This window comes from Vidua macroura, chromosome 14 (genome assembly GCF_024509145.1).
Source record: "Vidua macroura isolate BioBank_ID:100142 chromosome 14, ASM2450914v1, whole genome shotgun sequence".
Classification (NCBI taxonomy): domain Eukaryota; kingdom Metazoa; phylum Chordata; class Aves; order Passeriformes; family Viduidae; genus Vidua; species Vidua macroura.
The window spans coordinates 9,964,665-9,989,648 of NC_071584.1; the positions used below are offsets into that span (position 1 = coordinate 9,964,665).

General features: G+C 46.1%; 1 protein-coding gene across 1 annotated transcript in view; it reads left to right on the forward strand.

Moving 5' to 3' along the window:
* The first annotated feature begins 14,122 nt into the window (after nucleotides 1–14,122).
* LOC128814475 (synaptotagmin-like protein 1) overlaps nucleotides 14,123–24,984 on the forward strand; it is a 35,379-nt gene continuing 24,517 nt past the window's right edge. The window contains exon 1 of the mRNA XM_053990329.1: nucleotides 14,123–14,217. The gene's annotated coding sequence lies outside the window, so the exon portion shown is untranslated. The remainder of the gene's footprint in view (nucleotides 14,218–24,984) is intronic.

Genomic DNA, 24,984 nt, shown 5'->3' on the forward strand with positions numbered 1-24,984 from the left:
AAGTCGGTTTTTTGTTTTCCTTATCAGCTGTGTATCAACACGTCAGTGAGCTGTTTCATTCTCCTTTATCTCATGTGTGCCTTTCTCCGACTAGTGGTGTGACTGTTCACTTGAAACCATTCTGTGGGGTCTGAGCAACCGAGGGTTTTGTTAATAATAAACCTTTGAATCAGAGAAGCCCAAATTCTCCCACTTTTGCCAGGCCCTGCAGTATTTGCCTACCTAAGTACTTCCGCTGAGTACAAGAAAAGTATTTGTGGAGCTATTTAGCAGTCAGCCTGATTACTAGTGTTGGGGTCAGGCGTAATATGAATAATCATTATTTCCTGTTAATTCTGTAATTTCCTTTTAAAAATGGGCATGTGTAGATAATACATTGTCAGTACATTTTCAATTCAAAACATGTATCTTATACAGTTTGTTCAGCTTCCTGCAGGAGCCACATTTGCTTCTTGTGCTCCATGTTGTTTGACTGAGGCTGATTCAGAGCCCTGAGCTGCAGTGGGAGTAGCACTGGTACTCTGGTACACAGCACGGGGAGTGAGTGCCTGAAGGCAGAGCAGAGGGCAGCATTGCCTTGTACATGTGTGCCTGCACCTGGGACCAAGGCAGGTAACATGGCCAGGGACTTTTTCTGTGCTTGTTGAAAACATGGGATTAATTCATGCCTGATGATCCCATGGGAAGCCCTTTTGGAAGGTGGGGTTCAGCATCTGGCCATGTGAGGTTGGAGGGGAAAGGTATGACCAGGCTCTCTCTCATGTGATATGGTAGCAGATTCTTCAGCAAAGTCAGGTTGCTGGTTGCATCAGTTGCTATTGGGATCAGGTTTATGCACTATTTTATTCTGCCAGATATTTCTGTGCATGGCAGATGCCTGAATAATCCCTGGGCAGATGGCAGGGTTTGGTGATATTTTTATATGAGCTATCTCCAAAAGTTTTGGAGATGTCTTCTCCTTGGTTCTGACTGTCAGCACTTCACACAGCATTCCCACAGAGTGGGCAGTGCCTGTCTTTAAAATATAGGAAGGGCAAGTCTTGCAACTGTTAAATGTCTTGTCCAAGAATCACAGGGGACCCAGAGTCCAAAAAGGAATATGTACATTGAAAGACTGAAATTCAAATTCAGATTTCTTCCAAAAGTTGAAAAGCATTTAGATTCACTGAGGAAGAGTGGAGGGATCACAAGCACTCATGGGAATTTCTCACTGGCTTTCCCCAAAGCCTAAAATGGGAGCTGCTGCTGATTTCTAGTCATTTAACCATGGATGAGTGCAAATGATCTGAACATGAGACAACCTACAGACACATTTCAGTGATTGCCTGTGGCAGCTCCATAATACCCAGGACTCTGACTGGTAGCTCACAGAGCCCTGATCCTTTGCAAAAGACAGCAATTTTCAAGAAGATGCAAAAAAACACTGCCATCCTGCTGAGTAAGTCAGAACCTGCATGATCCTGTATTTTTACCACAGTATCCTCTAATTCCCTCTCATCTATCAACACCAAAGTCCTTTCCCTGGCATTTAAAGCTCCCTCAGCTAATATGTATTTTTGCTTTGTTACATTCACTTTTTGCTAATTTAAAAAATGACAGAACTGCATTCCTGGAGGGTGAAATGCTCAGTTTGACCAGAGAACAGGAGCCAAGAACACAAATTCTATATCAACATGTGGCCCTTTAATCTTGAGATGAAGGGCTGAGATTACCAGTTACAGAATGGGTATAGCTCATAGCAAAAGATTACAACCATTACCCTGTTTTACAGAGGATTCTGAACAGCAGGAGTGTTTATGTTTGACTATTACCCACCTGGGGCTCATTCCACTCAAACCAGAGGTTCCCCAGCACTATTCCTGCAGGCCCTCCAGGGTTACTCTCCTGTGAAGGTAATAGATGGCACCTGTCAGCTGCTGACTTTGCTTCTAACCCATTGCTCCTGGAGAACAGCACTGCCTCTTCAGGGGAACTGAACGCAGAAAACAAAATCTGCTTTGGTTTGATGTTTTAAATTAGAGTGGGAAAAAGAAGCTCTTACTTACAGTGCTCAGCTAAGAGGAGAGAACAGCAGTCACTTTGCTCTGGGTGGAGAAAAGACTCCTATCTTGAGATAAAATGGAAGGGGCCACTACCAGGAGCTGTGTGTTAAGACTTTGTGAGTCAAGCCTGTGTACACTGAAATGCATTCAGAAATGTTCCCTTTCAAGCAGCTCCCATGTATTCAGTCTCTAAATAGAAGTGTCAGTCATTAAAAAATGAAGCCCAGAGGCAAACCCCAAGCAAGGCAGCATCATCCAAACAAAGCACTGCCAGGATATTTAGGAGTTGCTTCTGTTGGTCTGAAACCTAATTAAAAACTTCCTGTAGAATTCCATGTTTTGCTTGACAAAGCTCAGCAGTGTTTCAACTGCTGTCTTCCTGAAATAAGCTAAATCTGTAATTGTGTGACAACACTAAACCCAGTCTGACCCAGAGATTTATAAAGCTCTCTAGTTCAGTATCACAAGCTGACATCTGAGGATGAAGAGAAGTGTGTAGTTAAAGATTCCAACAAGTGCAGTGAAAGAGTTGCTTTAAGCCTCTAAATCCATCATTAGGTTGTTTTTCAAATGCACAGTACAGTTTGCTTGCTTATTGCGCAGCCTTGTTTGTGGTTTAAAAAATATTTATAAGCTTTTGTGGAGTGTTTGCAACCTAAAAGCTAATTAATGAACTCACTGTTATTTTTAATCTTGTAGAGAGTGAAAGTCTGTAAGGTAACAAAAATATACACTCTTCTGAGGAGAGCACATGGCTTGTCACTTCAAAGAACTTGGTCAGAAATATGCCTAACCCTCTGTATTCAGTCCCCAGAATGAGCACAGTTTATTATCAAAAAGCACAATTCCATTTCCTTGTAAAGGGTCTAGAATGGTCTTTATTTTTATACTGTCCCTTTTCTCACTTCAGAAAGATCTATTTTCCTTTTAGCCATTCAAAAGCCAGAGTTTCCTAAAGCAAAATCCTTGCCCAAAAAACTTTCCTCTTTCTGGGAAAAAAAAAAAAAAAAAGAAAGAAAAACAAGCACTGAAGTGAGATGAAGCACCCAGCCACTGCTCCTGTCCTGCCATGGAGGATGCTCCCATGCCTCTGCCTGCCTGTGCACTGCTCTGGCCTCCTCACAGGCAGGGAGGGTGGGGAGGAGATCCAGCCTCTCTGGCAGACACAGACCATGGAGGAAGTTTTCTTATCCTGTATTGCTTTGGGAAACTGAAGCCTGCTGCAGTCAAAAGGATTTGTTTGTGTGCAACACCTTGCAATAGAACTGTGACACCTGTACCCACAGCAGTGTGTATTTAGTCACCGGGTTCCATGTGAAATTGATGTGAATGTAAGCATCTGGACACATTTGTGGATCTGGCTCAGGTTTTTGAGGTTGACAGGAGCACTCCTCTGATCTTCCCTACCTTCTGACCTGAGGAAAAAAAGAAAAGCAGAGAAACAGCTGTTCATGATGCAGCCCCAGACCTCCTGGGGATGCTGGTGGAGCATCCACATACTCTGGGATTAGGCTGCCTTGGATTGTGCTGGACCAGGACGATGGGAGTGCTGCAGGGAGTTTTGTTGCAGAGGCAGGGCATGGTTCTGCAGCTGTTGTGGTGTTAATACACGTGGTAAATTTAAACACCTGGTGTGCAGGGCAGCTGAGCTCCACAAGTGCCCTGATGAATGCAGGATAAAGAATGACTTTCTAACATAAAGTGCCACCATCAGAGAATCCATTTCTGCTGTGTGGCTCAAGTGTCAAAGCCAAAGCAAGCTCTCCCCTGCGTGGTAAATCACAGTAAAATGGTTCTGCCTTTGTACCATTGCTGTTCCCTTGGAATTTCATTGACTGTATAACCTTTTCCCTGCATATCATTAACTCTCCTTATATATTTTTTTCTTTTGAGCTTTCTCTTTGTCATGTAGTTTCACAATTGCAGCTAATCAAATAAAAACAAACTAAACCACAAAACAAAAACAAACCAACAAGCAAACAAAAACAACAACAAAAAAGGAAAATAAGGAAAATTCACACAGAGGATCTGGGGATTAAGCTATCAACCTTATCAGAGGGAAAGGTCTTTTTTCTAATCATCGTTTGCATTTTCCTAGATTAACAATTTTCAAAACTATTAAGTGGTTTTGTTCCTTTGGTTTGGCAGCATTTGTTGTCCTTGTCTAAAATGAAAAATGCTTTCAGCTTAAGAGTGCATGGAACTGCATAATTTATATGGTGGCTGCTTGCCTTAACATGTATGATAATGTAATTTTAGGATTACTCTGCCCTATTAAAACCTGGCATAAAATTAATACAACTGGGCTGAACTCTAGGCTTTCCATCTGCTCCTGCTATCTCTGAACTGGAGGGTTCAGGTGCATTAATGTTAAAAGGATGTGTTTGTGCTTTCAAACACAACAGTTCATGCTGTCAAATGACTACAAGGTGACCTCATTCTTTATTTTAAAAAAATAGCCTGTTTTTAAATTCTCACTGTTTCAAGGAAATTCTTGGACTCAGTGCTGACCTCAGCTGCTCCCTACTCCATGTATTGCTACAAATCTCTTTGCTTTTGGCACACTCCACTTTAGCAGAGAGACTAAAGCAGCCTGTATGTCTGAGCACTGCTATGCCTGCCTGAGTTTGACCTGGCTGTGAATCCCTTTCATTTTAATTCACATAACTGGCCCCTGGAGGGAACTGAGAAGCTGTTTCTGCATCCAGGCTCTGCAACTCAGCTGCCCTCTGAAGGAGGCTGAATTTAGTGGGGCTGTGTGGCCTTTTTCTTGGGGAGGCAGAATAATATTTGTATATGCCATTAGTAACTCATTAATGGTTGTACAGCTGGTTTTGCCCCAGCTGCCCTTCTCCCAGCAGAAATGCCATGGGGTCCCTGGTGGCAGCTGGAGCCTGGCTCTGCCTGCTGGCAGCCAGCTTCTGAGACTGCTCTGGCACTGGCTCCTGGAGGTGGTGTATGATGGGGAATTTTCCTTGGGAAACTCTGGGTTCCCAGAAGCTGGGCAGTGCTGGAAATGCTGCAGCGTGTTAAGGTGAACAAGGTAACACGAAATGAACCAAGAGCAGCTACTTCCTTGGTGCCTGGCTTCATGAGACTTTTCCTTTTGATTCCCAGGAGCTTCCCAGAAGGTTACATGTTTACCTGGTTTTAATTCCCAGGAAGAATGAGAAGATGCTTCCTTCCCTGCTTTGCTAATAATCTCATTAGACTTGTCTTAATTATTTTCATTACAGTATGGCAACACGATGATATGATGAAGTTGTGGAGCAGAGGATCAGCAATCCTGATTACAAAACAGTGTAGGAGACCAGGAGATAAACCTAAGCACTTGTTTTGTCCTGCCTCTGACTTGCTTGTGCCAGGCAACCAAAGTTATTCATCAGTTGATTGGGACTCAGATCCTGTAGCCCGACTGCTTTGTCACACTCCGCTGTTCAAATTCTTTGGAAGTACTTGTTATCCTTCAGGGCACTGAGTTTGCAAAGTGTAGGGAAGTAAAGGAAAATGAAATTGTCAGCAGCCTGTACATCGTGGGAGCAGCCGGGAAAGCAATAGCTCAGATGATTTCAGATGAAGTCATCTGAAAAACATATGAATCTTAATAGCATGTAGGGTGTAACCTTTGAAAAACAACTGTCTAATCCAGTTGTACACGGCAATTTGATTCAAACGAGCTACTGAAAGCCGTGGGGCAGCCCAGCCCGGCACAGTTACATCCCTGTCACGCCTTCCCCCGCGGCACCAGGGGTTCGCAGCGGTGCAAGCCCGTGCCGGTGGCGGTGGCGGTGGCGGTGGCGGTGGCGCACTGCGCACAGCCGTGTCTCGCAGCCCGGCTCCGTGTCCTGCACACCCGCGTGTGGCCGTGTCGCCGGTCCGTGTCACGGCCGGGTGTGCCCGTGCCAGGCAGGCGGTGCTGGAGAGCCCCGGGCAGTGCTGGAGAGCCCCGGGCGGTGATGCGGAGAGCCCCGGGCGGTGATGCGGAGAGCCCCGGGCGGTGATGCGGAGAGCCCCGGGCGGTGATGCGGAGAGCCCCGGGCGGTGATGCGGAGCCCCGGGCGGTGCTGGAGAGCCCCGGGCGGTGATGCAGAGCCCCGGGCGGTGCTGCGGAGCCCCGGGCGGTGCCTCTCAATGAGCCCCGTGCCAGCGGCACCCCCGTGCTGCCGCAGCCTCCCCTCGCTGGCCCGGCTCCTCCTGCCTCTGCACCCGCAGAACATCCCACTCGCTGCCTCCATCTCGGTCTATAAACTACCCTGTAACTCCCACTCGCACAAGGGAAAGGCAAAAAGCCACAGGCTTGTACAGGCTTTCCCAAAGAATGAAATGGCTTTGTAAAATTATCAGAAATGCAGTTGGGATTTTTCTTTGCTCTTTTCCTTCCCAAGCACTGAGTACTGATTCTGTGCCAGAGATGATGTAAAACTCCTACTGGGTGGCCTTTTCTATAATGTTCAATAAGTGATATGTTCTTGGAGCCTCTATGAAATGCTGAAAAGCTTCCAATTCTATAAGCAGACAGCCCCCAGAAAGAAAGAACAGCTTAAAACCCAGTTCAAGAACTTATCTCTCAGCACCACTGATGTGACTGGTATTTAATTAGCATCAGCTTTTCGTTTTGCCCCTTTTCATTCTGCAGGTTAACGTCACCTATCCAGCTGGGACTGTTCTGGTTGGCATCCGTCACAGTCACTGCCTGTGCATAGAAAAAGCTGGTTTTGTTCATTGTAATTTTGGGAGCCAGGTCACACCCCAAATGACAACTGACCTGTAACTGATAGATTAGAGTGGTTGTACCTTCTAGCAGTAATTACATGTAATTAGAGTGTCTTCCTGGGACAGGAAGCCCCTGACCTTCCAAAGGATCCTTTGCAGCCTTGATTTGAGTCCCGTGGTGTCAGTGAGATTCCTGCAGCCCTGGAGCACACAGCTGTGGGAGCAGGGCTGAGCCTGGCCAAGAGGATGGCACCACTGAGCATATTGCTGCAGAAAGTTGCTGTTTAGCTTCTGTGTTTAATCATTAAAATATGTCATAGATGGGAGACACTGGCCTAAGGTGCACCAGGACTGTCAAATTTATCATGACCCATGCAATAATTAATGGCTTCCCCTACCTTTTGACCTCTGGGCACAGTGGTGGTGAATAATTACATGAAAGGTCCATTTCATTTGCTCTTTCATTAAGGAAAGGCTGCTTCTATCCTGTGGATTTGCAAGGAAAAAAAAAAATCTTAAAATAGTTCCAAGTATACACTTAAAGAGCAAAAATCAGAAGGCAAATAAATGGCTTACATAATTTTTATTTTAAAAAAAGTACAACCCTACTGAAGCACACAGTGACCTTGAATACATCATCCTTATAAAGGATTAAAAAGTTATGGCAGCTTTTTGAAGTTTGGACTTTCAAGCCAATTAGGGCAATGCCTCTTCCTGATATTTCTTCTTCAACACTGTACTATTATTATTATTATTATTATTATTATTATTATTATTATTATATAGTTGACAGTTGCTAAGTTTGTTTGAACAATATAATCTCTTGCAGTTCAAATGCCATTCATAGGGTGCTTGTATTTTTTTGCAAATGTTTCCTGTTTTAGGACATGAACTGAACAAACAGATAATCAAATGGTGTGGGAGTTCAATACAGGGGCTGGCTCTTGACAATTAAAAAGGACTTTTTTTGTTGTGATTGAGTACAAATCCACGTGACAGTTTTTAAATACCTTTTATGTGTTATCCCTCAAGTAGCAGCTTGATTTGTACTTCCAAAGAACATCAGCAAATCTTTCCTGTTTCCTTAGAAAATTCTATTTTTGTGATCTTATTCCTGTAAGCCACACTCATCTTGTTCAGTAGTCCCTCAGGTCAAATACAGCAAAAGCAATACTTCCTCTAAGTAAATATCAGCATAATGCAGTTAGGCCTCTTTTTTCATCTTTTAATTATATAAAAGTCTGGCAGAGTCCTGGTTTATTCCATGCACGTTAAGCCTATTTTGATAGCCTTTTTTTGCAATACAAAAGCTTTATATACATTAGTAGCTTAAAACCTCCTTGGACCCTTTTGAGACAGGAATGTGCTTGGGTGTTTCAGCCTTGCTTGGATGGATGGAACCAGGGTGAAAGGAAGGGGTACCTGTTCTAAGGGGTCAGGGAAAAATATTCTGGTATTTCATAATGAGAAATCATCTTCAAACTAAGGTTCCCTTTTCCTTTTTAAAGAATTATTCTTAAGAATTGTCCTTTCTGTTTTGACTGCTTGTTAAGGCACCAGATACCAAATGCATTTTGTCCTTCAAATTTTGCCTATATAAGCAGTTTTGAAACCCATTTGAGTAGAGTTCCCACACTTATGTCTGGCAGTTCAGTTCTCTCAAGACTAGTGTTTACTTATAGTACTTCAAAAATAACTGGGGAAATGTGGACTTTTAGTTCAGAAAAGAAATTCCAAAGCTGACTATGGGCAGTGTTGATTGTGACAAGTAGACCTGAAATGCTTGTATGCTGACTCTTGTGTTGGAGCAGAGCATGGGTTCATATTGCTGAACAGCATTTCTGCTTAGATTTGCTATTTTACATGACAGATCCATGAACAAATCCAGCCTCTGCTTACCCTAAGGGCTGGAGGGTGGGTTGGAAAGGCCTGGCTCTCCAGGATGCTGGTACCCTGCTGGTACAAGCTTTCTCATAATGCAGTGCAACATGCTGTGCAGTGCTGGTGGTGAAACAGCAGCTGTGGGGAAGGCTGTGCCACTGTAGGTAATTTTATCCTTCACTTTTATTCACTGGAGTTTGCTCAGTAATCTAACTGCAGATATTCTCATTAAGCAGAGAAAAATCTGCTCCTCTTTTTGTATCTTGCAAACAGCTTTGCCTCTGTGTTATCTTTCCTTGTGTGGTCTGTGCAGCAGTGCAGTCTTTACTTAGGACGTCCTGTCAGAACCAAAGAGAAATCCATTTCTTAAATGTGATTTGGACTGCAAGAGGGGCAGCAAACTCACTAATATTTCAAAGAAACATCTATATGACAGAAGATTTATTGTTTGCTTGTTTTAAAGGAATGCCAGGATGTGCTCCCAACAGGAGAGACTGTATTATGTTCTTTTACAACACAGGGCAATTTTAAAGCCAGTTAGCTGCAAACATGTATTTCTCAGGGCTTCCTGCTGACAAGAAGAAAGCACGCAGGGCTTCCAGAGGGCAGGGATGGAACAGTGTGTGAAGGGATATCAGGCAGAGTCACTTCATCATCAACAGCACATTTTGGTCTGAAAATGGTAAAGCTTTGCTGATTGTCTCTCTTTGCTAAGTTACTTTCTGCTCCATGTTGTCTTCTGCTGTAAGCTGGATTACTGTGTTTATTGGAAGCCAGAGATCAGATTTCTCAGGATGCTTTTGCCATGTATCTAGCCTAACTCCTCAGTTCAGCACAGCAAACCTGGAGTGACAGTGGTGGTATGAGCAGCTGCATGATATTTCCTTTTCTGTGCTGGTTTCACTCTGGCCAGAAATAAATGTATTGCAACAGTACAAAAACAACCCATGTTGGTTTATCTCATGCATGTGGAAACTCTCCCATTTCCTTTTTGAACACTGATTAGTACCAGTCTTGAGATATGGCTGGAGGTCTCAGGCCTGTAGATCTGTTTTCCCAAAGGATTTTGCTTTTCTGCAGGTGCCTGTGTTTCTCTTTTCTGCAGGGAAACCTCATCTTTAGTAACCATCTCTTCTCACTAGAGAGAAGGGTCTGGACCTTGCCCTGCACCTGGTGCAGGCTCAAGCCCTTGTGTTGCTTGAGCCATGGGTGGCTGTGTGCACTTTGCCATCCCACTCTGTCACTGCTAGCTGAGATGAACGTGGCCCTACAAAAACTGTTGGCTTTGCTGTAAGCAATTAGTAACATCTTTCCCATGACTTGGGCTACATGATTTGTAAGTCTCTCAGAAAGCTCCCTGAAACATGAGCCAATTTCTCTTTTAAAAATCTTACTACATTAAAAGAAAAAAAATCATCTTGCACTGCTGAGCAAGATGGTACCAAAAATATAGTTCTTGCTGCCAAACCAATAGGGATTTATACCTTACAGCAGCAAGGACACAGGGCCTCACTTTTTGATTAGAACAGCTCAGCTTTTCATCAGTAAAAACTGAGGTCCACAGTGCCAAATAAAATAAGGCCAGCTTCTTAGCTGGTTTAAACTGGATCACCTCCATGTAATGTCACTTGACCTGTACTGAATTTTACTTGCTGAATTTTGGCTGTTACATGACTTTCCATTTCTAACCAAGTAAGACATACAGCAGGATTGCAAAGGATGTCTCTAAAGGGATATGTTGTTATTCTGCTCCTATCCAGTCCTAAATGCCCAGTTCCTGCAGATATAAGTAGGACCCTGCTCATACACACATTTATCGGGTTATTTTTTCCTCCTTTGGAGTCTGTATTTATGTTTATGGTTTGCTAGTGGAGCATTTGTCCTAGTGGAGTGGGGATTTTATCTGTTTCTTTATTCTGGCAAGCTGTAAACCAAAATTTTAACACCCAGTAAACAAAACTGAGAAGCAGTTTGTTCTCAGTAAAATATTTTTGTGATACAACAGTGGGAATTAAAATGGCATCTCCAAAGCACCATGTGTGGGAATCTGAGAGGGAGAATTGTGGGAATCCTTAAAATCAGAGGGTTTTGGGAAAGCTGCAAAAGGCAGGCTTCAGAGACAGCAGAACTGTGATTAGAGCTAAGCAATAGACGTAAGATTTGTCAGCAGAAAAATTATACAAGAAGTAGAAAAGTAAGGACAAATAGGACAATGGTCTGTGTATTAACACCTGGCTAGAATAACTCCCTAAGTTACAGAAAAGTATATGTAGCAAAATATTAGGAAGTTCTAAGCTTAATAATGGAGTTCTATGCATTGTATCTTAAGGCTTACAAGCAGGTATTGTATTTGAAATAAGCAAGTATTATTTTAACCAAAGGTACGTGTGCTTATAGCGGTTGGATAGAACTGCTGTCAATACGCTTTTGCTTTGTGTGATTGGTCAAAAAACTTTTAAAGTGAGTTGTAACATTAAGTTCTTTGTCTGCTGCTAGGGATGTAAACTGCTGGCATCTTCCCATTGTCATAACCATGTAATGAGGCTGATGCTGGAAAATAAACAGCTTGAGACGTGTTCCTCAGTGGCCCCATCCCATTGGTGATTTGTACATAGACCCCCAGCCAGCGATACCATGTTCTTCCCTTGGTGCTTTCAGTAATTTTAGCACTGCAGTCATGTAGTTGGGGTGGAAATTTTGGGGTTGCAAACATTTGAATGAAAACCCCCAATGAAATAGTTGCTGGTGATTTTGTCATGCTTCCACATTTAGCTCCTCTAGAGGAGGCCAAATCATGAAGAAACGCTGAGGGCATTAATCACATTCATATATACTTTTCTTCTATCTTTTGGCAGCCTTTTGAAAGTCATAGCTAAAAATACTGAAAACATTCTAGGCTTAATGGGATTTGAATTAAGAAAAAAGACAGCATAGAAAGAAAAACCTTAGAACAATGGGTTGTGCTGTGGCTGTACTTGCAGAGGTCCTAACTTAGGTGAGATAACAAAAGGATTGTTCATCTGAACTAGAGGTGCACCTGGCTGCCAGGTGCTCACCAAGCTGCTCTGTCACTGCCTTCCTCAGCAGGACAAGATGGGATGGAGGAAAATGAGATGGAAAAAACCCATGGGTCAAGATACAGGCAGTTTAATAAAGCAAAAACAAAGGATGCACATGGAAGTAAAGGAAAACAAAACATTTATTCTCTACTTCCATCAGCAGGCACTGTCCAGCCACTTTGCAGGAAGCAGAGCTTTGGTACACAGAGCAGTTGTTTGGGAAGACAAAGGTCATAATAATGAATGACATAGGGGCAGGCAGCAATCAGCATCTCTCTGACTCAGAAGACCTCCTGATGCTTTAAGCTTAATAGCCCAAGACTTAGACTTGAATCAGCAGTTCATTTTAGGATATGGACTATGAAAGCCTAAATAGAAATCAGCAAGTGAATCCAATTTTTTTCCCATCTCTGCCTACTATTTTATGTTATTTCTGCCAATTGTTCTCCTGAGGATATTAAAAGACTGAAACGTGAGAAAAGCATAGGAGGCACAGGCTGTGGTAATAAAATGCATTTCTTCACTGATTTTACATGCTGTTGTAAAGTCCCCATGTGACTATATTTACTCACTCTCAAGTCACGTTTTTGTCTAGCATTGAGCAGGAGTGGCCAGAAATAAACCCTACACTAAGCTCTTGTTCCTGCCTCCACTTGATGCAGAAGCATTGACTGTCTAGCAGCCAGAAATTCAAACTCTTAGTGATGTCAAAGTGTGACTGGTTTTGCTTCAGCTTTCTCCGCTGTAGAAGATGACAACTGGGGGCCGGGTGGGACAGCAGGGACAGCCAGCGTGCTGCTCCCCGTGCCTGGCTTTCAGGGATGTGCTGCTTTTCTCCTAACGTGGCGCTGGCAGTTTGTAAATTACCCCTGGGGAAATTTACAGAAATTTACCAGACCTCCCTTGACATCCTGGGTATGTGGTGATCCTGCCTCCTGCTCCTGGCAGGCAGAAGGGCATGAGTGGCTGCTACAGAGCCCTTCACCAGCCAGCCCCAAGCCAGGGCTGGTCTCCAGGGTATCAGAGGCATTTTCAAGCTACATCAGCTTCACCCTCTCCAAGGGAATGGGGACAAGGCTCTCAGCTGACCACAGCCCTCTCATAGCTGCTCTCCTTCAGTGCCAGTCCTGAGTGGATGGTCTGGAGACCCCCAAAATTTCCCAGGGATTCTATGAAGCTTCAGGCATGGCACCCCCTAAAGCAGAGGGCTGTCACTCAGGATCTAGAGAGACCCTGAGCACAGATGACGATTTGTTCTGCCCTTGCTGTCCCCTTGCAGTGATGATGGAGATATTGCCAAGGCGCTGTGTGCCCATTGCAAAGAAAGTCGGGCAAAGAGACTTTGCCCATTGCAAAGAGAGTCGGGCACATTCCCTAGGTCTTCTGGAGCCTCCTGATTTTTTTTCCTCCACCTAAGATTTATTTAAGGTACCCATTACTGTGTCTTCTTGGGAGCAGTGCGCTGGTGCGAGGGAGCCGCGGAGGCACTGAGGGGCAGCGTCACAGGCCTAGATTGAGTTACCGCGGTAAACAGCAGGGAGTAGGAGTCCCAATAAACTGGAATTGCTGGAAATATACCTTCAAATCCTAGTTCAGAACTTAAATTTTTGCTGGTTTGGGTTAGAACAGGGACTGGGCGGGTTCACTCTTGGTTACCTGCCTGAGTTGACCACTGGAATAAGGCTCCTTCTCCAGCATCCCTCTTCCCTCCCTCCTGTCCCCAGGCACAGACCGAGGGGAGAGGAACAGGTTTTGTTTCAGAAGGAGGCAGCTTTGCCATGCTGAAGGGAAGATGGGGCGGCTGCTCTGCCTGCTCCGGCTGCGGGGCCGCTCCGAGCCCTGGGGGTGCCTTCCTGCCTACACCTCCTCTCCGAACACCTCATAACTTATGTCTGCTCTTCTAACACCTTACACCTCTCCTAACACCTTGCCTTTCCACGGCGGGTCCTGCCCTGACTGAGACAAGAGTGGCACTAATTACTTTGTCTTAATATACAATAACAGTATTCGGCAAGACTGAAAGGATCTCCAACGCAGGCTGCCTACAACCCCACCGTTCCCCTCGCAGGTCCCGCTGACCCCCGCCCCTGCTTCTTCCCGGGTTTTCCGTCTGGCTGCTGCCCCGGGATAGCCCCGCCCCGGGATGGATAGCCCCAGCTCAGGATGGATAGCCCGGCCCCAGGATGGATAGCCCCGCTCCTGGACGGATAGCCCCGCACCGGGATGGATAGCCCCAATTCGGGATGGATAGCCCGGCCCCCGGACGGATAGCTCCGCCCCAGGATGGATAATCCCGCCCCGGGATGGATAGCCCCGCCCCGGCACAGATAAGCCCGGCCCCGGGATGGATAGCTCGGCCCCGGGATGGATAGCCCGGCCCCGGGACGGATAGTCCGGCCCCGGGATGGATAGCCCGGCCCCGGGATAGATAGCCCCGCCCCGGGACGGATAGTCCGGCCCCGGGATGGATAGCCCGGCTCCGGGATGTACGTCCCGCTCCCGCCCCGCGCAGCTGAGGGCAGGTAAGGGCTGCGGGGCTTCGCCGTGCCGGGCACAGCCCCGCTGTGCGGGGGAGCGGGAGCGCAGCCCCGGGCCGGGCTCGGTGCGAGCGCTGCATGTCCGGGTCCGTGTCCCGGGACCGTGTCCCGGGTCCGTGTCCCGGGTCCAGCCGCCGCCGGGACGCACCGCTGCCTGTGGAACCTCGCTCGCCGGCCGGGCGGCGCTTGGAGCGGGCGGGGGTGCCGCTCCTCCCCTGCCCCCGCCCCGGGCCAGCCGTGCCGCGGGTGCCCGCGGGTCCCCAGAGGGGTCCGGACTTCCCTTCCAGGCAGGGTCTGGCCTCGGGGGCACCGTGCGCTGGGCACGCGTGGCCCGGCAGCGGGTGGGAGTGTGGGGTCGAGCTGCACGGAGCAGCTGCCGGGCAGGACACGGGGACAGCCTCGGTGCCCGTGGCGGGGGCGGCAGTGCCGGTGGGGACACGGGTTACAGGTGCCCGTGTGCTTCGCGGCAGCGCTCGGGGTCAGGACGGCGCCTGGCACAGCGACAGCGGGGCCGAGCGCACGGAGGTGGCCGCGACTTTCCCAGCCCTGCAGGGCACGGCTCGGGGCTGGTTCCGCCGACCAGGCTGCCGGGGCCCTGCCTTGACATGGGGCATCATTCCCGTGGGTCTGGCCGAGGCTTTGGGCTGTTGAAATCAAAGCGTATCTTATCTTGCATTGATGAATTGCGTTATCAAAGCCTTTTGCAATTAGTCACAGAGTGGCTTTTGTCCCATCTATTAAAATTAAGTTTGTGAGGCAGCTGCTGGTTTTCAGAGGAGAGATCATAGAATCAGAATAGTTTGGGTCTGAAGATCATCTCATTCCAGCCCCCTGCCATGAGCAGGTACACCTTACTCTAGATCAAGTTGCTCAAGCCCCATCCAACCTGGCCTTGGACACTTCCAGGGATGGGGCATCCACAACTTTCCCTGTAGAGAAAATCTGGCATAAAAAACTTTCAAAAAAGGAAAGTCCTAGAAAATAAAGCGTACTTTTGATGATTTATAGTGTACTTTTTGTTATTACTTCCTCACTTTGTATTCGAAATTACTTGTAAAAACATGGAATGTCATGTGTCACTTCCCTGTGACTTCTGCTGTTTTGTCTGTATTTTCCTAGTCTCCCCTGTCCATCCTGGTTTTATTTACTTCCGTGTTCATGCTTCATTGTTGTAAATACTTGACATGGCAATAAAACCAGCATTTATTAATTTCTGCTCCTTTGCAGCCATCTCTCCAGTGTGATCAGTGCTGGTGTATAAGCCGTGGTAACCCACGGCCTACGACCTATTCGGTTCTTATGTCTTTTCTTGGATTGCTTTGGCACTGAGTCATTTTCACGTAAATGAAAATGTAAAAAATAAAAATAGTTTGCAGTGGAGCATATTCTCTCCAGTGATGCTATAGACCATTCTAGGCCCCTGCATCTCTGCCCCCTGGGCAGACCACAGGGCATGGTCAAGCAGTGGAGATCTACTGACCTGTCCCTGTGAAACTTCTGTGAGGGTATCAGCAGGCAGGAGTTCATTGGTTCTGAGGGCTGAACCCATTTCCCTTGCCTCCCTCCCTGTTGCACCTTTGGCAGAATATCTGAGAAACTGCACGTGGTGACCCAAGTTTCTGCTCTCCTGCACAATTCTGTAATTGAAGTGCAAACTTATTTTTTTCCTCCTGAACTCATAAATTGTATCCCTTTAATGGGCCTCCATCCCTGGGAAAGGGGCAGCCCTTGCCACAGTATGGCACAACGTGGGACAAAGTGTTCATTGTACATGAGGCTCACTTTGATTGCATTTAAATCAATATTGTTATCTGCACACAGAGATGTAGCAGGGGAGTGTGTGTGTTGGGGGGGGGGGGGGGAGGGAGGAGAAAAACAAAGCAATGATGAATGTTTGCAACAAAGTTGAAAGGAGTACAAGGCTGTTCTGGGGTGTAAACAGGTGTCAGAGCCTGAGAAAAATAAGGGCTTGTTAGTGACACTTGATTCAAAACCACGTTACTTTTTTTTTTGCAAATTAAACCTAATGGTGCAGTTCATCCTGGGGAGCCAAACCAGATGGGATTAGAAGCTCACCCAGGGAGGATGCTGCTGGGAACTGCTCTGGGTGGCTCCTTGGCTGAGCCTCCATGGCTTCAGGGCCTTCAGCCCAAGCTGTTCCCTTCTTGCAGACCTGCAGCTCCCAGGGCTGACACCACAAAGCAGAGTCACCAGTGTGGAGTGTCCCTGGGCAGGCATCTTACCCTCTGCAGCATAATGTGCATTTTACACAACAGCATCATCATACAGGTGTCTCTGGGCAGAATTAGAGTCATCACTGCTCATATAAAATCTCCCAGTCTTATTCAGCTTAAGCGCCTAGAAATAAAATTAAATTGCTCAACAGTTCAGATGACCTTGTTATTTTTATCCAAAAAGTTTGTTTTCTCCACCTTCCTTCAAGATTTGCTAAGTATTCATGGAGCTGCACAGATGGAAGAAACACCTTGTCTGTGCAAGGAAGTGGTACCAGATGATCATCTGATACTGATTTTATTTTTAGTGACTTAATTAAATCAGTGCAATCTGTGTTTGGACTTCTCACTCGAGTTTGTCTAAACTTTTATGTTAAGCTGAACTAAATGACAGGCCATGTCCACATGCAGATTTGTGCTAGTTTAAGCACATCTGTTTATAGCTGTGCTTGTAGCTAATTAACCTACTGCAACTTTGTCCCATAGAGAGAACCTACTATGAGAACTGTGGTTCTGAGTTGAAATTAGTGTAGCATCTGATTCACTTTTAATCTCCTTGTGAATTGAGGCTACCCATCTCTGGTAGCATTAGCCTCCTCATGGCTGTGGGTGTTGGATGGCACCCTTCACTGGACAGACTTAGACCTTTCACCTCCCTCTAAGCATTGCAGGGGACAGACTGGAAGCAGGTGCCTTCTTGTAAGTGATGAGTGCTGCAGGGCCTCCTGTCCCACTCAGGTCACCCTGCTCCTAGAGCATATACATGGCTGCAGTGGGTGAAATAAAGACTGAGTCTGTGCTTGCATTGGAAAGCTGCATTATTTCTGGAAGGAAAGTGGCCAGTTTAAAAAAAATATTCCCATGTATGAATTTGTTTTCTCATGGAACAAGGTCTGTAAAAGCAGGGGATGTGGCAGATTCAGCAATGGGCTTACTCCCCCTGGAGTTTCCTTTCACTGTAAATCAGGTGACAAAGTAAAACAGCTTCAGTTAAAATTTTAGTGTGGTGCATTTCTAGGCCCAGCACAGACCAGTCTAGGCCTCAGCACATGTTTGGGAAGTAGAAGAGAAAAAGGTGTGGAACCCAGATCAGACATAGACCTTGAGCATCATTTTTCTCCCCTTCCATCATGGGTGGGATGACCCCAGCCTCTGGATATAGATCCTCTTTGTTTTGGCATCAATAACTAGAAACTACAGGCCAGGCAATTACTTCCTAAGAGTATTTCTAAAACTCCTTTTCCTGGATGTTGGAGAGAATTACACCTGCCAGATAGCTCAAACGATGCTATGCACCCTGCTGTTTTACAGTTAACTCAGAACTGGAATGAAGGTATTTCAGAATCATCCAGGCGTGGCTGAGGCTTAAAAATAATCAGTGACCAGAAGGAAGGATCCCTCAGTATGCAGAGTTTCCTAAACAAACAGCACTGTTTTCCCTTGGGATTTAGCACCACGCCTCATGCCATTGAGCTCAGCAGGCATAGGAGTACAAAGGAATTGGGCCCTGCATATTTTTAACTTCACCATGTTACAAAATGAGGCGGTTTTAGCATTGTGGTTTTTTTAAATAAAATGTCTTCTGATCTGGAGGGCTCCTGACCAGGGTAGGTGTTGCAAGCTCACAGTTATTGGGGCATAACAAGCAGGGTCAGGAAAGCAATTTAAGACATGTCACCACTGCAGGCAAACATGGAGAAATTATGTTTGGAAGAAAGCACAGTTGAGGTCAGCAAATATTTTTCTGGGTCAAAAATAATAGACAGAAGTTCTCATGGGTGGTTGCTTTTTTCTTTATCTTCCATTTCTGCAGTTTCTTTGTTTGAACTCAGCCAAAACTTATCTTCCACCTCCCATTTTTTTTAATACTGAAAATACCTGAGTTCTGGGGATGAGTGAGTGACAAAGGAGGATAGGGAGGTGATTAATCTAATTGCTTGCAGTGTCCTAGCTTTAAGCTGTTAACTGCTCAGTTTTAGATACCATACATTTAGTTGTCCTTACCTTTTCAAGTGTAACAGCTGAGAAGATGCTTTTAGGAGTACCCATCATACCACCTGGCATCTAGAAACCCTGCTAGCAGGACAGCTGAGTTTTGAAAGGTGATATAACATGCCTGTTCTCCCTTGGCTGAGAGGGAAGCCTGGACACCAGGATGTTTCTCTGATGGAAATGTCAGTGTGGCAGAAGCGCAGCAGGATGTCCATGAGACGCCCTAAACTGGCTCAGAGCTAAGCTGTGGGGGTGAAGGGTTGTTCCAAACTAATAAATAGGGAATGCAAATCCTTGTAGAACTCGTTTTCTTGAGGACATAAGTGCAGATTTAGAGCAAACCTCAGCACAAGCCCCTGCCCCCACCCCAAAACCAAGTGCATTTAGTGGAGGTGTGGGAGGCTTCCCCCTCGCCTCCACCAAGGCTCTTGGGAGAGGAGTGTCTGTGCTGGGAGTGAATGGGTCCAGCAGGTGACAGCAAAGTCTCTGAGGTCCTGGCATCCTCTCTGGAGATCCAGCCATCCCTGTTCACTGGGATATTAGGGGATTTCTTGGTGTCCCAGGTGGCTGTGCTTGTTTATTTGTGTTGTGGCAATCTGCAGAATTACAATGAACTACATCCTGCAAGCTCTGCAAATAGTTCCCACCTATGAAATAAACAGAACTCTCAAATATTTAGACTATAGCATTGCATTATCAGTTTATTACCAATTAAAGAACTTGGTGACCTTAAGGAGTCTGAGTCAGACTTCTCCTCTGATGAGTGTTTTTATTTTGGCAATGTTGATTCTAGGAAATAATGATTAAGACTGAGAAGCTCAGTCTTTTGTTTATCCTAGGTGGCAACCAAAGGATGGTTCATTTAACTAAAAATGGCTAAAAGGAAGTAAATTGTGTGTAATGCAAATTCCACCCATGCAGTTCCTTGTTAGAAGGAGATGAGTAGAGTTCAGTAGAGATAATTATTCATGTGATGGTTACATTGCATTGGGTAAAAATATAGAGGGGAGGAAAAATCCTTATGCATCCTTAACTGAGCCTTCTGTAATGTCCTGGGTCTGGGATGTTCTTTGGAAGCCAAGGTATTTCTGAGGCTGAGTGCAAATAGGCAGAATTCACCCATTTCCTCAGTTATGCATTCCCCACGTGCAGTGAATAGGGGAGTTTGCTCATTTTTTTTAGCTTAGCATTGTATTGTTGTTCTAAAATATCTTCAGCTGGCTGCTCTTGAGGGGCTGGGCTAGAGACCTGCTTGTTCTGATAAATTCCTGAAATTCCTCTGTGCCATCTCAGGGCCATTCTTGATCAATGGACATCCTTCACTAAAGCTGCCTAAGGGGAGGAGGAGGGAAGAGATTTTAATAAAACAGCAGAGATTCTCCATCATGCTGGACATTATTGGAAAGTGTGATGTGAAGCAATGACTTGATCTGAGAAAAACCACCCAGGGCTGTGCTCAGAGTGAACTGAGCAGTAGTTTTTTGTTCTGGGATGCACACTGGAGTGGAGAGCCATCTCTAGGTCAGAGCTGCTCTCTTCTAGCTGCCCCTCAGGACCTGCCAGAGCTGCCCTCAGTAGGGGTTACCAGCATTACGAGCTGCTCATTGTTCTGTCTGAGGTGGGAATGGCACTCTGTCATGTACAGCCCTCACTGAATACAGAAAAATATGTATAAAGTCTGTGAGTAGTTGAGCTTGAGCAATTCTGGTGTTTGTACCTGGCATTGCCAGAATTTGGCCTTGACATTTCCTGTGTGATGGTGACAGATGTGTTTAGATGTGGACTGCTCTGGGGACCACAGTTGTCTGCTTTGTTTGAAGTTATTCTTTATCTTATCAGCTGTCTCTCATCTGAAGGCCATTTGTATATGACTTAGCTGCTTAGGAGGGTTTTGGGTAGGAGCTGTAGGACTCTTTCTCTCATTTCTCTGCGACAAGTCAGACAGAATATCATTGCAGTCAGTGCAGTGACAGCATTTTTAGTGGAATAGCTTTTCAGAAAGCAATTAAATATTCTTGTAGTTCACAGCTGTTCTTAGGCAGCAGAAGAGTAGACAGTTCAGAGCTGCAAGTGGTTTATTGCAAATTAGGAGAAAATAATGCACCTTGGAAGAGCTCTCATGACGCTGTGGAGTTTCACAACAACTAAACAAAAAGCAGGTATTTTATATATTCATTTCATTACTGTGAGAGGGGAGATGTGAGCACAGAGAAAGAGGGTTAGTGGTGTGAGTGTGGCCACAGGCACAATAGACTGGGGTAGGGGTCTGCTGTTCAGCCATGTGCCTTCCCCTGGGACAGCCCTTGGCTGCCTTAGGAGCACTGTCCTACTTCCCAGCAATTTCATTCTTTAAGAGCAGTGTTTGTAAGCTTGTGCAATACCTTCACCATCTGTATTTTTGCTCCTTGAGGGCTTGTCTGCGTGTAAATGGGAGCACCTGGATCAGCTGAGCTGCCACAGGCTAAAGTGGGACTCACACCTGGCCCCTGCAGCTGCCCCTTCAGTCGCAGCCTCCCAGGCTGGGACTGCCCTTTGCCTTGGTGACCGTGGCCAGTGCCAGCTGCAGCCAGCTCTGGGCACAAATACAGGGATCACAGCTCCCTCTGTGGCTGCAGCACCGAGCTCCAGGCAGGGACAGACAGCCCAGCCCCACAGACAGGAGATTTTAATGCTGGTTTTCAGCCCATCCCTCACAAAGAGAAAGACCAGCCTACAGTTTGCTTTTTATTTTTTCTCTGCTGGTAAAGAACATCCATTAAAAAATTATAGTATAATGACAATGAACATTATAATGGCTGTCAGTGTTTTGCTTGATAATAAAAATAAAATAATAGTAAAATAGAAGTAAAATAATGATGGCAATGCCTCTGCATATTTCACTGATTGTAGAAGCAATCAGATGGGAGGAAGAGTGGGGCAGGACTTTCCAGCCTGAGACAGAGAGAGGCACATGGCTGATCATGGACTTTCTAGGTATGGCAGTTTTGGCACTAAATCTTTCTGGTGCTGTTGACCACAGCACATACTGGGAACTGCAGTATGGCTGTGGGTGCCAGGACCACATCCATCATTCTTAATACAATGCTTCTCTTGGTTTTGACCTGCCCTACAAGGGCTGTCTTGACTAATGAGGGTACTGGGAAGTGTCCACACATTGTAAAGCAAAAGAAGGTTACTTCCTTCCATTGTGACATGATGTGTGATAAAGAGGTATGGACAACAGCTTTTCTGCTAGCTGCTATTTTCATTGGGCTATGGATAGGCTTGAGAGATCAGTATTAGCTGTTCCAGGTTTTGTTATGCTTTGTGGTAGGTTTTCATATCTTTATTACATGGACCTATGTGCAGCTCCAGGTCTAAAGGGTGAGGTGGGTCTGGATGGTCCTATGCTCACCTAGGTGATGGAATGGGGTCTTGACTACCAATTTGTCAGGTTACAGTTCCTAAATTCCTCCTCTCCCTTTACATGCCACTCAGTGTCTAGTCAATGCAATCTGCTTGGCCCATGGTGTATATTATTAACCTCTGCACATCCCAGTGCTGAGGAAGATGTGCAGCATTTAGAAGGAAAGGTGCATGCTGAGAAACAGAACCAAGATTGGAGTGCCCTGCAGATGGCCTACAAATAATTTGTGTCTGTAGGTAGATGTCAGCAAGGGCATGAGCTGTACTGGGTATCTGAGCAGCTCATGTTTGAGTTATTATGCAGAGCATTACCATAGTTCTGTTTTGAGCTCAGTTAAACCTCCCAGAAATAAAATGAAAATGCAGCACAAGGAAGGTGTCAGCCCCTTCAGCATCTGCCTTTCCAAAAGGGGATGTTTCAAACCTGCCAGGCCAAGCAAGCTTTTAATTTTTATCTGATCAAACTATTTGAAAGAGAGTTACTTTAAAAAACCCAAACAGCTTCCGGAACAACAGCCTTCTCCACTACTTTTATTAGTAACCTTCTTAGCCTTTCTGCAGGTGATCAGAGCTCTCCTCTGTCCGAGGGCTTGGCAGAGCCATTTGCTGTGCCCTGTGGGAAGGCTGGCATTGCCTGTCTCCCTCCTGGCTGCAGAGCTGCAGCTGGCCATGGCTTACACCAGCTCTCCTGGCACTGCAAAACCGTCCCACAGGTGAATATCCCGGCAGCTGCAGCTGTTGGAAAGAGCCTTTTTGCACCTGAACACTGCTAAGCAGTTCTGTAGTAAACTAGATCTGGGGCTAAGAAGGGTGTGAGGAATGAGCAAAGCTCCCTGAGTAACACCTGGAATGAGCAAACAACAAACTTCCTTTGTCTGTAAAGAGGAGCCATGGCTGTGACACAGGTCTGCAAAATGGAGCAGGTGATTGCAGAGTGGTCCTCACTGGGTTTTCTAATAAAATACTTGAGGATATAAAATGAAACAAGCAAGTGGCAGGTCAAAACAAATCAAGGACAAGTACTTTTGTGTTTAAAGTGTAGTGAAGCTGTGGGACTGTGGGGCTTTGAGGATATTGCAAATATTCAAAATTAATGTGAGTTAAGAAAGTAAATGGAAAAACTGTGAAATGCATGGACAGTGCTCCTGTTTCAAGGCGTCCCTGCCTGGTACCTTGCAGGAGGCTGGAGCACAGGATGGCTCTGTCTGATTGCTGTTAGCCCACGTTGAATATCAGCTGGTGCATTACAGGGACCTTCAGTCCAGCTGTGTGTGGCCTTCCCTGTGCTTCCCTGGGCACTGACAGTCTGTTGGGAGATGAAATGGCCACATGCCAGGGCAGGCCTCATTTCTCCAGCCATGCCTGGGCTCTGTGTTTGATGGCTGCACAGCACAGATCTTTTCTGGAGACTGAAGCATTGGCTGCTTCTTGGGGAGGTGGCCAAAGAAATCAAAAGCTATCACAGCAGGAGATGCAGCCAGTTATGCCACATGATGGGTCCTGCTGCTGCTTGTCTCCACACCTCCTCCACACCCAGCATTTGTCAACAGGGCTGGGCATGGGAGTTGATCTTTGTGATGTTCTCTTCCCCAGAAAAGCAGTCAGAGGAGCAAAGGTCCTTTGGCATCCAGCGTGCTTCTCTGTTCAGATCTGTGATCTTTCCTGTAGCCATGACAATTTTACCCATCTCCTTGCTGTGAAATGTCAGGACCCCTGTTTTGGGGTGTCGTGGTGGTGCAGAACCTGAGGGCAGCCTAGATTTGTTCTGCATGGTGGGCCATAGGCTGGGGCAGAAGTTGCCTATCTGGACACAAACAATTCACTTTTTTATGACTCTCCATTTTGCTCCTGTCACCAGAGAGTAATCCTGACCTAGGATGGGTCTCCCACTGGTGAAAGGGAAGGAGAGTGCAACTTTCTTTGTGCTTATCACAGTTTGTCCACAACCAGCTTGCATCAGTGAGCTAAATAAGGTGCTTGCACTGAAGAAGTCTCAGTCTGGGGTAAAATCTGCCCCAGCACTGTGCAATGACTCCTGTCATTGCCCTACAGAGCTGCAAGGCTTTGTGTTTTCCTTCCCAGCTGTTTGCAGAGATGGCAAGGCCGGGGCTGGGCAGGACATGCAGAAATTGTTTTTATCTGTGGGGGACCCACGGGGTCCTGGCTTTCCTGCTGACTTAGGTGTTTGTACTACATCACCCCTGTGGTGTCCAAACTGTCCATTAACAAGGCTTTGCTAGGGGAGAGGATTATGTGCAGTCTACCAGAGGCAATCCAAGCTGTGTGTGCTGCAGCAGGAGTGTGAGCCTGCCTCGGGGATGGAGCAATCGGGGGAGCGGGCGACGGCTGGCACGGAGCACTGTGCCTGCCTGATAACGTTCTGTGCCTGTCAGCTCATTCTTATCCTTCATCTGTCGCACTTGTAGACCCAGGTGAGCGATTAGCACATCTCCCTTAATGCTCTGCCCCTGAGTGGTTCGTGGAGGGGTTCTCCTCTGGAGCCTCTGCACTGCCCGAGACACGCATGGGGCGCCCATCAGAGGCTGCCCAGGCTCAGCGGAGCAGGGACAGCCCCGTGGCCATGCTGCAGATGGAGATCATTTCCCAGGCTTGTTAATTCCTGCAGGTCTGGGTCAACAGCTTTGCAGCTCCTGACACTTCCAGCAAAACCTCCACCTCCGGTGGAGCGGTCTTCTGGAGCAGCTCACTTTCCCACAGCAGGTGCATCAAGTGGTTTGATTTTTAACTCCATAAAACAAAAGGAGTTGGCTCTTGGTTTCTGTTAACCTTTTCCTTCTAATGTAGCTATTTCAGTAAGAGAAAACATTTTCATGGGAAAGAAAAAAAAAAAGGCTCTTTACAAAGAAATAGCCTTTCCCCCAAGAAGTAGCCTTTATTTTTAATTGACTGCCATACTGATGAATAAATATGAGTCTTCTCTGAAAATATTTTCTGAAGTAGTTTCAGCCCACATGTCATGGGGTTTGTTAAAAATAAATAAAAGTTCTTGAGAGGCAAATACTGTGATATGTCCCTAGATACCTTTTCAAAAATAAAATCTGTCCCAGAAAATTCTGTGAATGTCTTTGTAGAAGTAGGATTGTGCCTGAGAGCCAGAGAA